Genomic DNA, 20,379 nt, shown 5'->3' with positions numbered 1-20,379 from the left:
GGATACATGTACCCCATTGTTCATTGCAGTGCCGTTTACAATAGCCAAGACATGGAAGCAACCTAAGTGTCCATCGACAGAGGAATGGTTAAAGAAGATGTGGTACATATATACGATGGAATATTACTCAGCCAATAAAAAGAATGAAATAATGCCATTTGCAGCAACATGGATGGACCTAGAGATTGTCATACTGAGTAAAGTTTAGTCAGACTGAGGAAGAGAAATATCATATGATATCACTTATATATGGAACCTAAAAAAAATGATACAAATGAACTTATTTACAAAACAGAAACAGACTCACAGACTTAGAGAACAACTTATGGTTACCAGGGAAGAAGGGTTGGGGGGAGGAGTATTTAGGGAGTTTGGGATTGACATATACACACTGCTATATTTAAAATGGATAACCAACAAGGACCTACTGCATAGCACAGGGAACTCTGCTCAATATTATGTAACAACCTAAATGGGAAAAGAATTTGAAAAAGAATAGATACATGTATATGTATAACTGAACCACATTGCTTTACACCTGAAACTAGCACAACATTGTTAATCAACTATACTGCAGTATAAAATAATAAGTTAAGAAAAAAAAAAAGCTTCAGCATTCTCTCTAAGCCCTCTAACATTTCAAGATAAACTTCATTCATAATGAAATCAATTACTGATTCATAAAGAAAAAATTGACCCTCGGAAGGTAAATTCATGTATTCCAAAGGTAATTTATCCTCAAAAATTATAACACATTTCTTTCTACTCAGCAGAAGACCTGTTTTTTTCTCCTAATAAGATATACTTCCAACTGGTTTTGCATCTGTCTAACTCTGATTAGCAATCTTGATTTAGTTAATATTTTCTCTTAGTCCATTATCAATCTCTGTCTCTTTTGGATTTTTTGCCCTTAGCATGCACATTTGTACACTTATCCCTCAATACCAAAAAAAAAAAAAAAAGAAAAAATGCCTTTCCTATGGGAGCCTAATTTGCCACTCTGAATAGTACTCTGTTTCATTTCTCTTTCCTAGGCTTAGCGGTTTTTAAGAGTGACCCTCACCTGATTATATTTTCTCAAATCCTATTAGTACAATTGGGGTTTTACCTCCAATACTTCACTGAAACTGCTATGACAAAGAATACTAATGATTGGCATTTGCTACATTTCAGTACACATTTGACTAGGATTTTAAATATTTGCCATACTGACACCTTCATTCTTTCATTAGCTTCTCTTTTGCATCTCTGGATATTGTTTCCAAGAATACTAAATTCTCTTCTGAATTCCTTTTAAATGTTAGGGTACAGTCGAGTTATAATCCTTAGTCCACTTCTTCCAACATTTATATTTTTTACTTAACGAGTCATATCCACTTTCAGAGTTTTCTTCATTCCCAAACAGTAATCTTAACATCAGATTATTTGTATTAATTCCTATAACATGTTATTTATACATCTAAGTGTCTCTTAAATTTATCTCCTCTTCTCTATCATCTCTATCATCACAATTTAATTCATTCTACCCCCCCAACTTCTTCTCTCCCATTTTTCTTTCCTCTTATTCTTTATTAAGTACGGTAATAGATTGCCTGCCTCAAAGTTGTGTTATCCTCACCAATCCTCTCACAGTCTTGCCAGGATGATTTTTCTAAAATTCAAATATTAGGATATCATTCCTTGGCTATAAAAATCTTAAGTTAAGGGCTTCCCTGGTGGCGCAGTGGTTGAGAGTCCGCCTGCCGATGCAGGGGACGCGGGTTCGTGCCCCAGTCTGGGAAGATCCCACATGCCGTGGAGTGGCTGGCCCGTGACCCATGGCTGCTGAGCCTGCGCGTCCGGACCCTGTGCTCTGCAACGGGAGAGGCCACAGCAGTGAGAGGCCCGCATAGCACAAAAAAAAAAAAAAAATCTTAAGTTATTTATGATCTCACCATTGTCTATTGGGAACAAAGTCTAACCTTAGATTGTCATCAAGGTCTTAAATATTATGGAGCTTGCCTATCACTCCAAACTCATATTCCCTTACTTTTTAAATATGCTGTATGCATATGTGTTTATATGCCCTCAACCTAATTATCACCTCTCTCCACTCGCACCCCCCCACAGGCATAATGTACTTTTCTTTCTATATGTAGTTATTAGCATAATATCTAGTATACCATGGATATCCATAAATGTAGAATGAGTGATAATTGAGGAAAAGCAGTCTGATATCCATGTCATTCAAGGATCCATTCCAAATTTGCCCCAATTAGAGCACCTTACAGTCACTGAGCTCTCTTTTATAATTCAGACTTGCTGATATAGTGACATAATTCATTTTTGCTGATTTGAAGAATAAACAATTCATTGGGGTCCCAGTGTCGCCTTGCCTCTCATCTATTTCTTTTCCTCCCTACAATTTTCACATAGATTACTCGTCCATTACTTTTGCTGGGGTAGGGATAGAAGGTGAAGAAAGCTGAGCTTTGTCTAGCGTCGCCAATTGAAACTCAAGATGCATCTTGCCGTAGATAATTGTTATAAATTCCTATGTGATGCAGTACAAATAGAACTCAGTCACATTATGGGTTAAATTTGCTTTGCAGGGAGAAGGGGCATTTGGCCTATAAAATGAACAATCATTTATTACACCGAATTCAGCTTCAAATAGCTACTCCTTCTACTGATTAAATTAGGGAAATGTCAGTTTGGGAAAAGTGGCTTGAATTAATAAGCAGTTCTCCCCATCTGGTTCAAAGTGAAACAGCCCTATAACAAGTACACTTGTAGTGGGACATATAATCTCCTATTGAGCAGTCGGCCATTATGGTACATAGTTAGAAAAACCAGAAAAAACACCATGATTAGGATTATAGATCTTCAACATGGACTAATTTCATTTTGGCTCAAAAAAGTGACTAATGATTGTTTTAAAACATCTACAGTTAAGGAAATCTTGTTAAAGCTCTAAAAAGTGGGATTTTTCTGACAACTCATATATTGTCTAAATCAATAAAAAGTAGCTAATATGTGCCTAGCATTTTATAAAGGAGGCTCTTCAGTTTGAAATTATTCTTATGAGAATAGTATTAACTTTCTACATTTTGCTGAACAAGTATAATATTGTAAACACTATGTTCATGAGGGGAATAATGAAAAGCAAGAATCTATCTTTTGGTGCAGTCTATCGATTGATGCATATGATTTCCTGGTCTGAGAATTTGTCTAATGCTAATTAAAATCCATTCTTAGAATCTCCAAGTTTATTTCACATGAAAATCAATTTAGTTCAAGGTCTTGATTCTTAAAATTAATTTAGATGCACAGAAACTGTCTAACAAATTATTCATCTTCCTTTTTCTATCTCTCTTCTCAGTACTTTATTCAAATGTTTCCTTATATACTTGTAAAAGAAATTAAACAAAAAGAACTTTGAGTAAACTTGAGTATTTTCTTGAAAAGTTTCCTCCTTGAAATGCTTTCTTGTTTGAATAATCTTCTTTGCCTCTTGTTATTACCTTTTCACTTGGTGTTTTGGCCAGTGTTTTATACTAGAAAAGTCAAGCCATCCTTCACTGTTTCCTCTTCCTCAACAGCACCTCCCACATTAATTTTAGTTCTATCTGTGAAATTACTGCAGTTGATCCACAATCCCCCTATTCTTATTTAAAGTACTTGTTTAATACCCTAACTTATATCTGGGCTATTACAATGGCTTCACAGCCCATCTCTGCCTCTATTCTAGATCTTCAGTACATCTTGCACACCATTGTAAACAGTTATCAATCTAAACACAAATACGAACAGGCATATTTCATGACTAAAATGTTTTATACTATTGTATTTTAAAAATTCATTGCCTAACAGGATATACTCTGAAGTAAAATAAATTTATGCAATAGTTCTGCCATTCTGGGGTATTGTTTAAAATTAAAAATTTTTATGCCCCTGTTTTCTTGCCTGTAAATTAGGAATAATAAGAGTAACTTTTAAAGGGTTTTTTTAATGATGAAATAATGTGATGAATATAAAGATCTTAAGTGCTCAGAACACACAAAAATTCTATAAATGCTAATTTGCATTATTATTATTACCCTCTTGACTTTGGATTCTTTGGTTGCTTCTATCATGGCATATTATTATTGTTGTTGTTATTGGTATTTCTAGTATCTAGCACAATTGATAGAACATAGTGTTTCATAGATAAACTTGGTTGACCCAGTGAATAAACTTATAGTTATTCTTCATTAATATTTGTATTAACTAATTTCCGGAAGAAAAGTGACAATGGAAACAGTATTGTAGAATTTAGAGTTCATTACAAAACAGTGTGATGAAGTGGAATCCTTTGCTCTCACTTGCTTTCTTACATGTTTACTGTATGTATTCATAAGCTTAGTCCTGCCATCTCTACTACACTGTTGCAGCCCAACCAGCAAACACATTTGTAGGCATCAAAGAAAAATATATTAGAATGAAAATGTCTGAAATCTTTTCCTGATCTTTGCAAAAGTCATTGAACGGCTGAGCCTAGATAACTATAAACCATTCTGGAAGAAGTTTCTGAAACTTTGAAAAAAAATAGCTAGATAATGTTTAGAAGACAGCAAAAATAATCAAGGGTCTAAGATGGGCATTTTGTTCTGGAAAAATGGGGACTGCAGTTCTGTCTTTCTTTCTGAATAACAATGTAAAGAGTGAGCTCAATCTAGATGCTTCTTCAAAGAGGAAAAAAGAAAAAATGGTTTAATAAGCTTGATATTTCTGAGTCATACATTACAGAATTTACTTCTGATATATCCCTTCCTACCAAAATTTGTTATAATTCTTCTTTCAATGGTAGACTATATATGTGAATCTCAGAAAGAGAATCTAGAGATGATAGACCAATTAGGAAAGCAAAAAAATAAATATGTAAAATAAAATTTTAAAAATTTAAATCTCAAATATACAAGAAGATATGTGTATACTGTTTACTGTGTAATAGCATTACATTTATTCCAGTTATATGAATGATTAAAAAGTTATTTCATTTTGTTCTAGTTAATATTTGCTCTACTAATATCTCCTCAAACAGTGATATAAATCCCCTAAGAACACTGACTTTATCCCAGAAAATAAATGGTTTCACTCTTTAAATATATTGTGAGTGATTGAAAGTCTATGATAGGTCATACTTTTATTAAAGGCTCACTCCAAGAAGCATACATTTTATAAAACAATTTCATTTTGATGTCACCCATGTATGCATTCAAATATATTTTATGGTCACACTATTTTTTAAAACACAAGAGCTTTGGTTATTCCTGCAAGTGTGTGTGTGTGTGTGTGTGAGTGTGTGTGTGTGTGTGTGTGTTTCTTGTTACCATCAAATTACAGGAAGTATTTTTAATCTATCCTGGGAAGTTGCCTGGCAACATTAGAGTCAATTGCATTGCAGGGTGCAATATGTACCCATGTTTAGATTGCTATTTATCTTCATTATAACTAAGTAATTTAAGTTGTCAAGTCTCTTGTGACTATTGGATATCTATTAACTATACATTTAATGCTTGACTACACTGTGCTTCCAAAAAAGAAAAAAAGCAGCTGTAAATTTCTGTGTTGGGTTTAAACCTTATGGCAGACATAAGGCTACAATACGTCTTCATCTTCTTGGAATAACATTGTCTTTCTACCAAGTGTGTACTAAATGGACCTTACAGAGTAGTGAGGGGTGTGATTTATTCACAAATTCATACAGGATAAACAGTTTTATGACACTGAATCCAATTGCACCTTAGGGGATTGTTAAACCAAATGGCAACTGATTAAACTTAAAAAAAAAAAAAAAAAACGCAATATCCAAGTCTAGTAACCTCTACTTTAAAATGATATTAATCCAACTGAATCAGAATAGAGTATGCATTTTTAAGCAAATAAAAACTTTACCCAAACTTTCTTTTCTTCTTCCTATATAATGAACTCTGCATACTCAATATTCTCATAACTTTTTAGAATAAATAATAATAGTCAAATGTGATTATTTCCTCTTTACACCATTTAGTTATATCCTAACAACATTTATGATTTTAGATAGCATCTTCAGTTATAATTTGGTATATAGCACCTGACATTATAATACTGAGAAAAGATGCTTTATTATATACCCTATAAAAATGTTTTAATAAAGATATTAAATTCTGTCACATATTTTAAAGCACAATATTAAATAAATTAGAACTAAATTTGTTCTTATTTTTAATTTAATTTTATTTATTTTTTTATACAGCAGGTTTTTATTAGTTATCCATTTTATACATATTAGTGTATATATGTCAATCCCAATCTCCCAATTCATCATACCACCACCACCCCCGGCCACTTTCCCCCCTTGGTGTCCATACATTTGTTCTCTACATCTGTGTCTCTGTCATTTTAAGAATGTTGTATAAACTGAATAATGCAGTATGTTTCCTTTTGGACTTGGCTTTTTTTCATTCAGCAGTAAAATCCTAGGAGATTCAATAAGGTTGTTCCATGTATCAATAGCTTATTCTTCTTTATTGCTAAGTAGCCACATTAAAGCTGTACCTTGTTTGTTTACTTGCTCATTTATGGACCCTGGGTTAAACTATTATAAATAAAGCTGATATAGCATTCATGTAGAACTTGTTTGTTTGTTTTTATAAATTTAGGTCTTAATTTCTCTGATTAAATGCCTAAGATTTAATTGTTTGCTTGTATGGTAGTTGCATGTCTAGTTTTTAAAGTAACTGCCAAACATTTCCAGAGAGACTGTACCGTTCTACATTCCCACCAACAATGTATGAATGACTAATTTTGCTGTATACTCACCAGCATTTAGTTCTGTCACTGTTTTTCATTTTAGCCATTCTGATAGGAGTGTAGTAATATAATTTGCATTTCTCTAATTGCTAATGATGTTGAGCATCTTTTTATGTGCTTATTTACCATTTGTGTATAACTTTCAGTGAAATGTCTCTTAATGTCTCTGGCTCATGTTTTAATTGGATTGCTTGCTTTTTACTGCTGAGTTTTGAGAGTCCTTTATATATTTTAGATACTACCTCTTTGTCAGATAAGTGCTTTGCACATATTTTCTTTCACTTTCGAATTTCTCTTCCTCTTAATAGGTAATTTCAGAGAGCAAAGGTTTTTACTTTGGGTTAAGTCCAGTTTATCAATATTTTCTTTTATGGATCATCCTTTTAGTGTCAAACCTAAGAACTTTTTGAGTAGTTCTCGATTCCAAATATATTCATCTATATTTTTTTCTAAAAGTTTCATATAGTTTCATATTTTACATTTAAGTCTATGATCCATTTAGAGTTAATTTTTGTTTAAGATATAAGACTTAAGTCAGAGTTAATTTGTTTTGCAGGGGTTACTGTGTATGTCCAATTGTTCAACCATTTGTTGAAAACCACTTTTTCCTCCATTTAATTGTTTTTACAACTTTGTAAAAAATTGGTAGGATATATCTATGTGGGTTATTTCTTGGCTATCTCTTCTAGTCCATCGATCTATATGTCTATCCCTCTGCCAGTATAGCACAACTTTGATATTAAATACATATATATTAAATCTTGAAATCAGTGGACTGTTTTTTTCTACCTAATTGTTCTTTTTTCAAAATTGTTTTAGGCATTCTGGCTCTTTTGCCTTTCCTAATAAATTTTGGAATAGTATTATAGTAGTTCTCTCCACTTCTTTACATCTTTTTTTATTTCTTTCAATAGTTTTGTGTGATTTTTATTATATAAATTCTGTGCATATCTTGTTGCACTTATACCTAAATATTTTTGAACAGTTATAAGTAGTATTTTTTTTTTGTAACTAAAGACTATTTTTTTAGAAAAATGTAAGGCTCTCAAAATTGAGTGGAAGGTATAAAGATTTCCCATATATCTATTGCTCCCACACACGCATAATCTCCCCTATTATCAATGGTGTTATATTTTTAACTTTAGTGTCCACATGCTAGTATATAGAAACATAATTTATTTCTGTATGTTTATCTCGTATCATCAGAACTCACTTTTTTGTTCTACATTTTGTGGATTTCTTGGTATTTTCTACATAAATAATCATATCATCTACAAATACAGTTTTATTTCATCCTTTATGTGCTTGCTAGTAGAAATAAAATAGGCACCAGATATAGGGATTAGTTTGACTTGGTCCATGGGCTGCTTTATAAACTTTTAATCAGTGACTCATTATCCAGGGGGAAAAATCCAAGAGAGAGGTGGGTATGAGACAAAAGCATATAAACTGGGGAAAACAATAAATATAAAGATGGTTTAAAACAGAATTTTGGATGCAAACGTATTGACTTATCTTTTGAGCTTAAATGGGCATGAAGGTGATTGTTTTATTGAGCCATTCCTTTGTTCCGTACATGTATATTAATATGAACAAAGTACCATGCTAGTTGCTGGGGATATAGAGGAAAGAGCGCATTTCTTGCTCCCCATGAAATTCTTCTGTATTTTGGATAAGTTCAATAGAATATGAAAAGTGCTATAATGAGTAAAGCAGAAGTGACAGTGGGCAATTTGATACTACTAAAGCAAATAGTGTGATAAAAGATTAACGAGTATAATAATCAATATAATAACAATAATTTTAAAACAGCCATCAATCCTTGAGGATTTTTATTTATTACGTCTGATTGAAGCTTTTAAATACGTAGGTTTTGGTATTTTGGTTACAAGTGGTCTTCAAACTACACTTTGAAAAATGCTTCTGAAGAGCAAGTTAATGAGTACAGGCCAAGGAACATCTGTGTGTAAAAAAGAAAAAGAGAGAGAGGAAAGACTAGCCAGAAATGACACAAATAAGTAGGCAAAGATACTGCTGGAAAACCACAGAATACAATGTCACAGAGATATCTTTATTATAATAGTGAAGGCTGGTATAAATTGCTACAGATATACCTTAATCTTTCATGAGTAGAGCCAATTAATTCTAGTTTCCTTTATGCTAAAGGGATAATTAATTACATAGTAGCAAAGTATGTAGCATGATACTGTGGCTTTGTTTCTCTCTGCCCCATCTGCCACCTTTTGCTTTCCTGCATGTTACATACTCCAATGAAACAAACAGCTATGATGTTTTCTTTTGAGGAAAAGATGCTTAAAATATGGATAACACGCACACACAAAAATAAATAAAAAATAAATAATAAAATATGGATAGCATTCTTCCGTAAAAATGTGAATGTGAGCTAAATAATGGGTGGGCATCTAGATAATTGCCAATAGAGTCAATTTCCTGCTGGTGGTCAAATGCAACAGTGTCCTTTCACCAAAATATGCAATGGAAAATTAGTCTTTTAAGATGTGTGAGCCTTGATATTCTTCAAGTCTTTATGCTACAATTTCTTTGATTTCAAGCATTTATTTATAAAAGTGAATGACTATAAATGAATAGGTTTTTGGTCAAAGTTTTTCAATTTGGCAATGCATAAGAATCACCTGGAATACTTTTAAAAAGTGGTGACAGACATGCTTCAGTCTGGAACAATTAATTAGAATTTTTTGTAATGGGAGCTAGCCATCAATATCTAAAAATATGTCCCAAATGAGTCTAAAATGCATCCATTTTTTAGATCCAAGAGTTGAAAATAAAGATTTATATTTTAGTCTTTTATTCTTTTACTCATTTCACATTTACTCTTCATTTTACTATATCAAGGAGTCATAGAATCAAAAACGTTGTTTAATACTAGTTAGTATCTGGAGAAATTATTCTATAGAAAAAAACAGCAAAATAAACAAATAAACACAACCCAGTAATTTACTTTACATTTAAATCTGGGCTAAGAAAATTAGTAGAGAGGAAATTATACTAACTAAATAAAAGTGTCCAGCTTAGATATATGTAAAGCTACAATTAGACTATATTTCTGCATAATATTTTTCTGCAGCATTTTTGGTTAACTATCTACTCATGATACCAATTTAATTATTTTTGTGAAACTTTGAGACATATGGTTAGCACACTCCACAAGCATATACCACTACCAACAAGCACACAGAGAAAAAAACAGATGGGTCTGTGTTGTGAAGGCACTCACCTTAAAACTGTGTTGTACATTTCAAGGGGAAGAAAACCAAGGACTTATTATGGTATTATAGTTACTGTGTACTGAATTGTAAATCCAAAAGGCCACTACACTTTTAAAATACAAGAGCTCAGTGCTACTTTGGTTGACTGTGAATAACAAGGCACAAATTTTACTGGAGGAACTTTCCTTGAATATAGCTTTGGAATATGTAACCTAAGCTTAATAATTCAGCTCAATAATCTTATTTTTGGGGCAATAGACAGTTCTTAGGTGCATGGAGTAGTTTCTATTTTTCTGTGTTTACTTCCAAGCATGATTTTAAAATGTGTTGAATGTGCATTGGCTTAACTATTAAGACATTTTTCCTTATGAATGCTTAAATTGATTGGGAAAGATAAGTAAACCATGAATTGTATGATAGTAATAAAGATATTGTTAAAAATAAGCCAAAATGATCTTATTTTTCAGCTCTAAAATTTAGCAAGATTTTCTAATATGTGGGAAAGAAACTGTTTACAAACTCAAATTATAAATTTTATTATCTAAGTTATTTGGAGTCTCTGTTTTCTGGAAGCCATTTATTACGTTCTATTTTTTTCTAATCTTACATCACTTTACTAAATTACTTAATGTCCCTATTTATCATCCAAAGATTATATTTTTTACTTCTCTTTTTTAAGCTCTTAGACATACTGTTTCTTGGCAAGAGAACACTGATAAAAGTGAGGAGGAAGGGACTCATGAATGTACTCCCACCTTATCCTTTAAATAGTGATACAATATTTTCTCTCATTACATATAATATTCCTTAAAACATAAAATAACACTCAGATATCTAATAATATTTAAGAGCCAGGAAAATATTCAGTGGCCTGATATCAATGAAGTACACAGCTTCTTTAAAGCAAGCAGTAACAATAGAATGGATTAAAAATAGCTAAACAATGTTTACATATCTTATTTCCAAACACCAAATTTATCCAAGATATCTATTGTATCAGCATGCCTTGAAGAGCAAATGACAGATACCGTGACCAACAGTATATAACCAAATGGCTATGTATTCTTTGTTAATTGAGAAGTACGGAGGTATGCATCGACTGATTGATTCAGTGACTTTTTCATCCTTTTCTGTCATCCGCTACTTTCATTATCACGTTAGTGACCTCATCATCACATGGTGGCTGCTCAGCTCCAACTACTGAATGCTGTAAGGAGAGTGCACAGAGCAGTGAGGAAGAGTCTGAGAGCAAAGATGAGTTCTCTTCACAGGACCACCTCTTTATTCCAGGGAGAAAAAATCACTAAAATCTACAACGGGACTTCATTTTATGTTTCATTTGGCCTCAACTGGGAAACATGCCCATCCCTATGCTCATTCCTGGCACAGTGGGACAAGATCACCATGATTAGTTTAGCCATTGTTTCCAGTTGGCAACACAGACATTTTGCATGAGGCAATTCTTTATAGTGTAAGATCCCAGGATCCCTAAGCACTAAATGTTTGTACCTAATCATGACAGCTGACATCATTCTTCATACTTCCTGGAAGAACATTACTGCCATCTGTTGAGAACCAGTAATTAGAACATCCAGAGAATAAATTAATTTATTCTCTTGTTGCCAAGAGAATAAATTCATTTATTGTTTATCATGGGAGAGGGAAGATTGGTCTTGGGTAGGTGACCAACAGTATCTGCCATACCCTGGAAGGAAATAAATTAATGATTTGATTATATCATATTTACTCATATATTTCCCCTTTAACAGATAACACAGAAGAAAATACGTTAGTCCCAACTTCCATTTGCTAATTGTGGTTTATTGTTTCATCTCTCCAAACTTTAATTTTCTCATCTCTGAAATGATGGTTTTGGACTACGTGATCTCTTGCATTGCTTCCAATCCTAAAGAACCTCAGATGTTAGATATATTGTAATTGAGAGGTGATGCATATAATAATTTAGAGTTTTTCTATGAGATTCTGTAGTTTTCCACAAAAGGACACTTGGCAAAGCAATCTCTGAAGAGTAAATAGGAACATTTATTTATCCCTTTGTACCAAACAAATTTAGAGAATACTTACCACGTGATTGTAATTATAAGAAAAACAAGGTTAAATAAATGTGTTTTGTTTAAATTTACAGAAAGCTGGAAAGATAATAATGCTTTCCCTGGGAAATTTGACCTTCTAAATTTTGTTAACTTCACATGTTTGTGTATATATGTGAATACTTTAAATAAGCTAATATTTTTTCTCAGTTAATTGTGGATTGAAGTACTTCACAATAGCAGTGAAACTTTAAAAACTTAAATCATCTATGCATCAAATTTATTTAGATTTTTAGTAATAAGATTATTTATACTATACAGGTTGTTTTCCCAGCAATGATAATTTTCTTCCAACAGTTGTCATAGGAAAAAGAAATTTTGTCAACAAGTAAAATGTTCATTCAATCATTCACTCACATATTTATTATATTTGTTATATTTATATTTATAATATATTTATCAATCAAATATTTACTGAATACTTAGTGCATATGCCCAAGACTGTGAGCCATTTGACTTCCCAACATCAACTGTTTTGCATGTCTAGCTCCTATATGTTCTTTAAGACTCAGGTAAAGTGTCATTTGCTCTAAAAGCCTTCCCTCAATATCTTGCCCTTATTAAATATTCTCCTTTGTGGTTTTTGTTGCACTCTGTGCTCCTTAGGCTGTTAGGGTACTTACCACTTACTGAAATTACCTAATTACTTGCTCTTCCTCTATAAGACCATAACTTTTGTCTTGGTATCTCCAGTACCAAACCCTGTGCTTACCTTTTAGATACATCTTATTTCATAATCACCACAATCCTATAAGACAGCGTATTATTATCCTCAGTTTATTGGTAAGAAAACCAGGATATAAAGAGGATAGATCACTTATTCATTATACACTAATATGTAGCAGAACTTAGAGTAGAACCCAAATAAGCTTTGTTCCACAGCTGCTTTATAAATGTCAACTTTTTGACTGAATAAGCTCAGCTACCAACTTGCTCAGTGAATATTGCTACTAGACCTTATCAGCTACACACACAACTTTCTTTCATACAGAAATCAATGACATTTCTTCTCTCTAGAGAGATCAGAGAGGAGAATGTTTTATTGTTCACATTCTGATTAGACACTTACTGTTAAAGCAGCATGAAAAGCTTGGCATGATTATTATCCCGAGTTTCATGCTCAGTACCAATAAGATAAGCAGCAAATTTTTACTCTGCAAGTAAAAATTTACTAGTGGTTTCTCATATGTTGAAACTTCTTTCTTTAGATTGAAATATTTTCAGACTGTAGTTATTTCACCCTCTTCAACTGTCTTTCATGTCATCCAAAAAGGCTCTTAAATAAAGCTCCTGAAAACTCAAGATTGTCTTTGTCGACAGTTGCCCAATTATAAGAAATTTTACAGAGAAAACAAATTTTGAATACCCTGTCTCAAAATGAGAAAGAAGAAAAAAATTGTTAAGTGATTTAACAACCCCACATTCTGTAACTTCTAAATTATTCCTGGAAAATAGATATGCTTATTTATAAAAAAAAAATGCCATGTGGTTAGTGCATGGATAGTATAGCCGTCATGGAATCAGAACTGGGATCACCTCTTTGTTTTACCACATGAAAGTTCTATATCTTTGTGTTTGATGTCAGTCTTTCTGAGCTTCATTTTCTTATATGAAGTTCTAAACTCTTGTTCTATAGCTAATTTTTGTTACTTATAACTAAAACTCTTAAGGTGCAGAACTGGTTTCATTTACCTGTTTATCAGTTAAGAAATACATATAAGGAAAATGTTGTGTATATTGGTCCCAAATTTGTTTTGGACGTATATATTGGGCGGTGATTCAAAGTTTGGGTTGAAACTGGCATTCCAGAACATTTGCTATTTCTGTGTTGATGCAATCTTAAGTGTGTCCTCAAATGTATTTTTCTTTGCAGACTGAATTGATAAAATAATATGTTATCTTATTTAGAAATGTTAAATGGATTTTATATATCACAATATAAAGCATTTCTGCTATTGTTATTTATTTCCCATAAATATTTGCCTAAATTAGACTGTAATTACTAGCACACTACCCAACAATAAAATATAAAATAGGGCTTCCCTGGTGGCGCAGTGGTTGAAAGTCCGCCTGCCGATGCAGGGAACGCGGGTTTGTGCCCCGGTCCGGGAGGCTGGGCCCGTGAGCCATGGCCTCTGGGCCTGCGTGTCCGGAGCCTGTGCTCCGCATCAGGAGAGGCCACGGCAGTGAGAGACCCGCATACTGCAAAAATAATGATAATAATAAAATAAATTTCAATATATATATAGATAAAATATTAGACCTTAAACATATGAATTTAATTAACTTAAAAATAAATCTGTTTCTTAACTATAGTACTTAAGAAAATGTAAAAATTTCTTAACAGTAATACTCCAGAAAGTCATATGTGTATTTCTAAACTATGCAACAATAATGCTGTATTTAAAAAAACAAAACAAAACAATTCTGGCTTACAGTGAAACTCACAAATCTATGAGTCAACTGTGGCTCTGCTGGATTCTGCTGGAATCAGTTCAATGACTCTACCTCACTCTGTGGTTCAACTGAGCATGGTTCTGGGATCTCAGCTGTATCCAAGTCTGTTTCATTGAGTCTGCTTCATGAGTCTGGAGCCTGGTTTAATGTTCAACTGTTAATGGAGTGAATGCTCTCTCACAGAGGATCCCAGGAGGACATAAGCCAGATCAAATTGCACAAGCACATTGAAGACTTCTATGCTCTTGTGTTCTTTCATGTGGCCAAAGCAAGTCACATGACCACACCCAACATCATTGTTATGAGGAAGTATACTGTACCTTAAGAGAGAAAAGAGAAAAAGTGAATATTTACTAAATAATAATTCAATTAATCACATGCAACATTCATTTGGAAATAATATAGAATTTTGACAACCATATTTTGGGAGAAAAACCCCTCACCATTAGAAACAAGTTGTGAAACATAATAATTTTATATTTAGATTCAATAGCTCCAGTGAGATTCATCTTATAAGTTTCATGTTCTTTCCATATACTAGAGGGAAAAAATAAATCTTATGTTTAGAAATGAAGCCAAGGAGTTTATTAGTCGTCAAGTTTCAATGATAGACAGTGTGTTTCAATGGAAAGATCTCTTAACTGGGAGGCAGTTCTTATTTAATTTCTATTATCTCCTTCTCTGATAAATCTAGGAGGCACATGTGTAAAGTTAGTTTCATGATTTGATGTCTAGGAACTGCTTTAAAAAATTATATTCATGCTTTAAAATACTGCTTCATTGCCACCAATACTGCTTTTCATATGAAAAGAAAGAGTCCTAATGAGCTAACTTCTCATTCCAAACTTTAAAATATATATGCAAAATGAAGTAATTGTTCTCATGTTGGAAATCATAGTACATTTCCTTTCCTAGAAGGATGATAAAATTAAAAATTATGCAGTAGGTATTGGTTTCTTTATCACATTTGTGTTTTCTCTCCAAAGTATATATTCAAATCTAATTAAATACAAGCTCATAAATAACATGGTGAAAGCTTCTGATTTTTTTCACATTTTTATGATAGAATAAGAACTCTAATATTTTAGTAATATATTATTATTACAGTCTTCCTGCTACATTTATAAAAATGCTTTGCAAAAATCATTTAAGATAGATGTCTTGAATGTTTATATTATTGAAGGAGAAGGAAATTTCAGCAGCCGTGTCTGAATTATAAGCATCTATTCTGTCTTGCACCTAAGTTCCTTAACATTAATATCTTGAAACTACACTCTTACTGAATTTCATAATGCTAGTTCATGTTCCTACTTCGTAAAACAATAGGGCATTTTGTTATAGTGCATTTACAATATACACTTTCATTAAATTTGACTAGCTAAGGTCAAGCTTGCAGCTACAAATAACATCCACAGTATTTGATAAATAATGCAATAAATATCATTAACTGCTCAATGTAATGGACGATCTACTTCTTTCCCCTTCTCTTGCTCAGCGATAATCTTTTGGGCTGCAGAAGTCACACTACAGCTCCAGTAATAATGGGCTTGTTACTGAATCCATTAACTTAGTATTTTCCCATTTTATTGCACATTTTATATAAGATAACCGGATGACAACGTTTATAAATAATGTCATTGAACATTTGTTAAATAGATTTTTACTGCGCTTCCTCCTTCAGTTGCCTCTCTGTATGTAGCTCATGGATTTATTTATAAATAGAAATAATTATGAATGCATAATATATAAATACATAACCTAAACATAAATATTTTCACAATTCCTTGAACTAAAAAAGTCAATGTGTGTTTATAAATATTATATATTTTATTCTAAATTGATAATAATAATATAGATATTACACATATGTGAGATATATATATTTCTAATATTGCAATCCATATGTGAGTGTGTACATATATATATACACTCATATATATATATAGTAATATATATGTACACACTCATGCATAGATAGCAATTATAGTAAGAAAAAGGAGGATGCCCTGAATATTAACTTATGTGAATCTTGAATTCAAAAGATGCACAGTCATTAACTCTGGGGTGATTAGGACTAGCAAGTATGTAGGCAGTAAAATTTTTATTGCTATGGACTCATCGTCATTTGAAAATTCATCAAGACATGAAAGAATTAATTCAGACAACTATTTATATTCTGTTTTTGGAGTCTGTTAGAAGGGAGAGAAGCTCACTATAGTGCCTGAAATATTGACATTAGATATGTAATATATATAAAATTGACAGTATGAATCAACTGTCTAAAGGAGAGCAGATTACTGAGTAGAGCCATTGACAGGTATCTATACTGGCAGGGGAGCAGGTTGTGAGAAGCAGCAAGGAAGAGGCCACAGAAAAATGACGTAGCAGCTATAAATGTACACGGAGGCTGAGATTCTGTCCTACCCAGAGTGCTGGTCATTAAACAGGAACCAGTTCTATGCTAATCTGATTAATGTGGCTGACATCTTGATTATGCTGATATAGAAAGGAAATGAGAATCTGTAAATATTTGTTACACTTCACTGTAAATTGGATAAAGGAGAGCAATTAAGTAAATCTTATTCTCTTAAACACAGAAGATTTTCACAGTTTATATTTGATTTCTTGCCCCTTCACATACTAGCTTGTAAATCTGGGCAAGATGTTTGATCTCCTTTAAGCTTCATCCTAAAATAATAATGATAGGGCAGACCTTATTTTGTTCTCATGAGGATTAAATGAAATAATACATATACATGGCTTAGCACTTAGTATTGATATAATGTTTAGATTTAGTCTCATCATGATTTTTCATCCATTTACTATTTTAGGTGCTGAAGAGACAGCCTTGATTAAGACAAAAATCTATGCCCTCATGGAACTTAACTTCTGCTGAATAAAATCATCATAACAATTACCTTATTTTAGCATTCATAACAATTTTCATCTCTGAAATTCTATATACAGTATTCCAAAGTACATAGAATTATTGCTTAGGCAATAATTCCACAAAGCAGAACAGTTCTGTTCTTTCTGTTAAAAACTGTAAAAACAGTAAGTCTTTTTAACTAAGAGAAAGAGAAGTTAGATAAAACAGCATTTCAGAAAATTGGTGAATTTCTTCAGTTTTTTTCAATGTATCCAATATCAGTGAAACCTTCTGCAGTGGCTCTATTTCTTAGCATTTTCTACTTTACAGGAAGAATGTGAATTGTGATGTAAATCAAGAATTATTAAACAGAACAGAAAAACATATTCTAGTGTTATAGCATATTAGTCAGTGTTATCACAAAAAAGGAAGAAAAATGAATCATGTAAGAAATAATTGTACTAGGTTTATTCATTTCTAGTCTTTGACCCATTCAACAATACCCAGGAAACCAACACGTTCAGAAGTCACTGAGTAAAAGATTAGAATAATACTTGGCTGCGCTATTCCCTCCTACAAAATGCCCACTTTGTGCCCTCACACATTTTTACATGCAGTGAATCAGTCATTTGTTTATGAATTTGCCTTGGGATGTTAAAGGAGTACATTTAAAATGAACTCCTTATGCTAAGTCAGGGAAAATGAAGTTCTGGATTAGAGAATGCCAGAATGGGAAAAAGATACAATGACAGAGATAAGATCATTGAAAATTGTAGTAGGAATGAGCAAGCTTTAAATCATGGTGGTTGAAAGTATAATTTTAATTAATTTTACCTATTTTAAACAAAAGGAAGCCCATTATTTCATATAGATTATATAGGTTACCCCTAGAATGCTTAAAGCAAACAATTTTTTCATTCCTTCATTCAGTGAATCTTTAATGCTAAGTGCCACTTACCATTCTAAGCAATCTTGCTTTTGAGTCACAAGATACCTGCTGATATTATTTACTACTGTTTATCTTAAAATGATGGGAGGATAAATCTGGTAAGATTGTAGATATCTAAAAACAGTAAATTATGTTTATTGTTTCTTTTAACAAAAACATTACACATTCATTGTAGAAAAAATCTGAAAATAAAGGCTAAAGAGCAGAGGGAAATATATGAATTCTACCAATGTCAGTACGTTAAGGTTATATCCCTCCCTCCAATTTCTCTCTACGTAGATAGATAGATGATAGATACACACAATTATCTATCTATATATATACACAATTATATATATACACACACACAGTTATGTATAGGTATAATGAGATCATATGGAAAATGTATGTAATTTGCTTTCTCACTTAAAGATAGATGCTATAGCTAATCCATGCTGAATGTAAATATTCATGCAACTCTATTTGGGCAAATGTGCCCCCAAAATGTTACTTCTCTAATTTAACTAACCTCTGCATTGTAGGGTTATAAAGTTTTCCCAGGCTTTCTTCAGTTTTAACAGTGCAGCAGTGAATATTCTTGTAGAAAAGCTTTGCTCGAATTCTTAATTAGCCTCTCAAGATGTTCACTTAGAAATAGAATTAATGAGTCAAATGGTACATACAAGTTGAAGACATTGGTTCAAATTGTTAATTTATATCCAGAAGATAAAATATAAATAATGAAAAAAGAGTATTTCCCAGAAATTTTGTCAACATTGTAAAATACCATTGTCAATCTGACAGTGGAAATGATCTTGGACATGTGTGCTAATTTGCAGCTTTTGAATCACTCTCAATATAGATCATCCTTTCATATTCGATGGGGTTGGTATCTCTCGCCATCTGAAATACATGTGTGTGGGCCACAGATAGATAATCACATTAACTATTCATGTCCTACTTATCCTTTTCCTGTTGGGTTAGTAAAGAGGTTCTTAAAGACTCATAAGCTATTTTATAGTTCTAAATTTGTGGTTATTTCCCCCATTTTTCTTATGACCCATTTTTGTTTCTATTTACTATGTGTAGTATGGCCTCTCCCATTTAGTCATTCTACAAATATTTATTTAGATCCTAGTATATTTTGCAAATTGTTCTAGTCACAGGGAAATATGGCAGTGTACAGAAATGTCTTCTTTCTAACTCAAAAGTTATATTAATATGAAATACAATTCTGATTTATTTTTTAAATTATCGTATACAAATTGAGGGGTAGGGGAATAATATAACATGGAGATATAATTTTACTTTTCAAATTAATTACATAGTAATCTCAGAACAATTTCCTTTAATTTTAAATTTATTTGCAGTCATTTAATGAAAACTTTGTAATAAATGAAGGTGTTCATTCACTTTTCATATTTTCCATTGATCTGCATTTATATCTCTCACTTCAAAACATCATACATTTTGTCTTCTTTTAAAAGTAACACTGCTAGAAGTATATTTATTGTTCTATCAGTAGAACATATTCCAGAAATTTTAACATGTGATGTTCTCGTTGTTAATGTCAATCTTGATTTTCTTTTTGCTTCAAGATTTATGTGAGTTTGTCGCTGTTAATTTCCGGTTGTATTATTTAGCTTAAATTAAAAAAAATAAAATTTGAAAATAGAAATAACTATATAAAGTTATACAAATATTCTGATTCTGTAGAGTGCCAAAATGATAGTTCAACAGAAATCTGTCAAATGTTAACTTATGTTTGTGCAAATTTCTCTTCCATCTCTGAAAATTCTAAAACTTTAGGAAACAGATTTACCAGGATAACTATAATGAAAAAAAAGAAACCAACTTGGACTATTAAGACCAATTATACTCAACCTAATACCAGTAGGCACCACACCTACTCAAATCTTGTTTTTCTGTCATGTTTTTATATTTTTGAGGTGG

Source organism: Neophocaena asiaeorientalis, unplaced genomic scaffold (assembly GCF_003031525.2).
Source record: "Neophocaena asiaeorientalis asiaeorientalis breed wild unplaced genomic scaffold, Neophocaena_asiaeorientalis_V1.1 scaffold335, whole genome shotgun sequence".
NCBI classification, from domain to species: Eukaryota; Metazoa; Chordata; class Mammalia; order Artiodactyla; family Phocoenidae; genus Neophocaena; species Neophocaena asiaeorientalis.
This window is presented reverse-complemented; position numbering follows the sequence as displayed.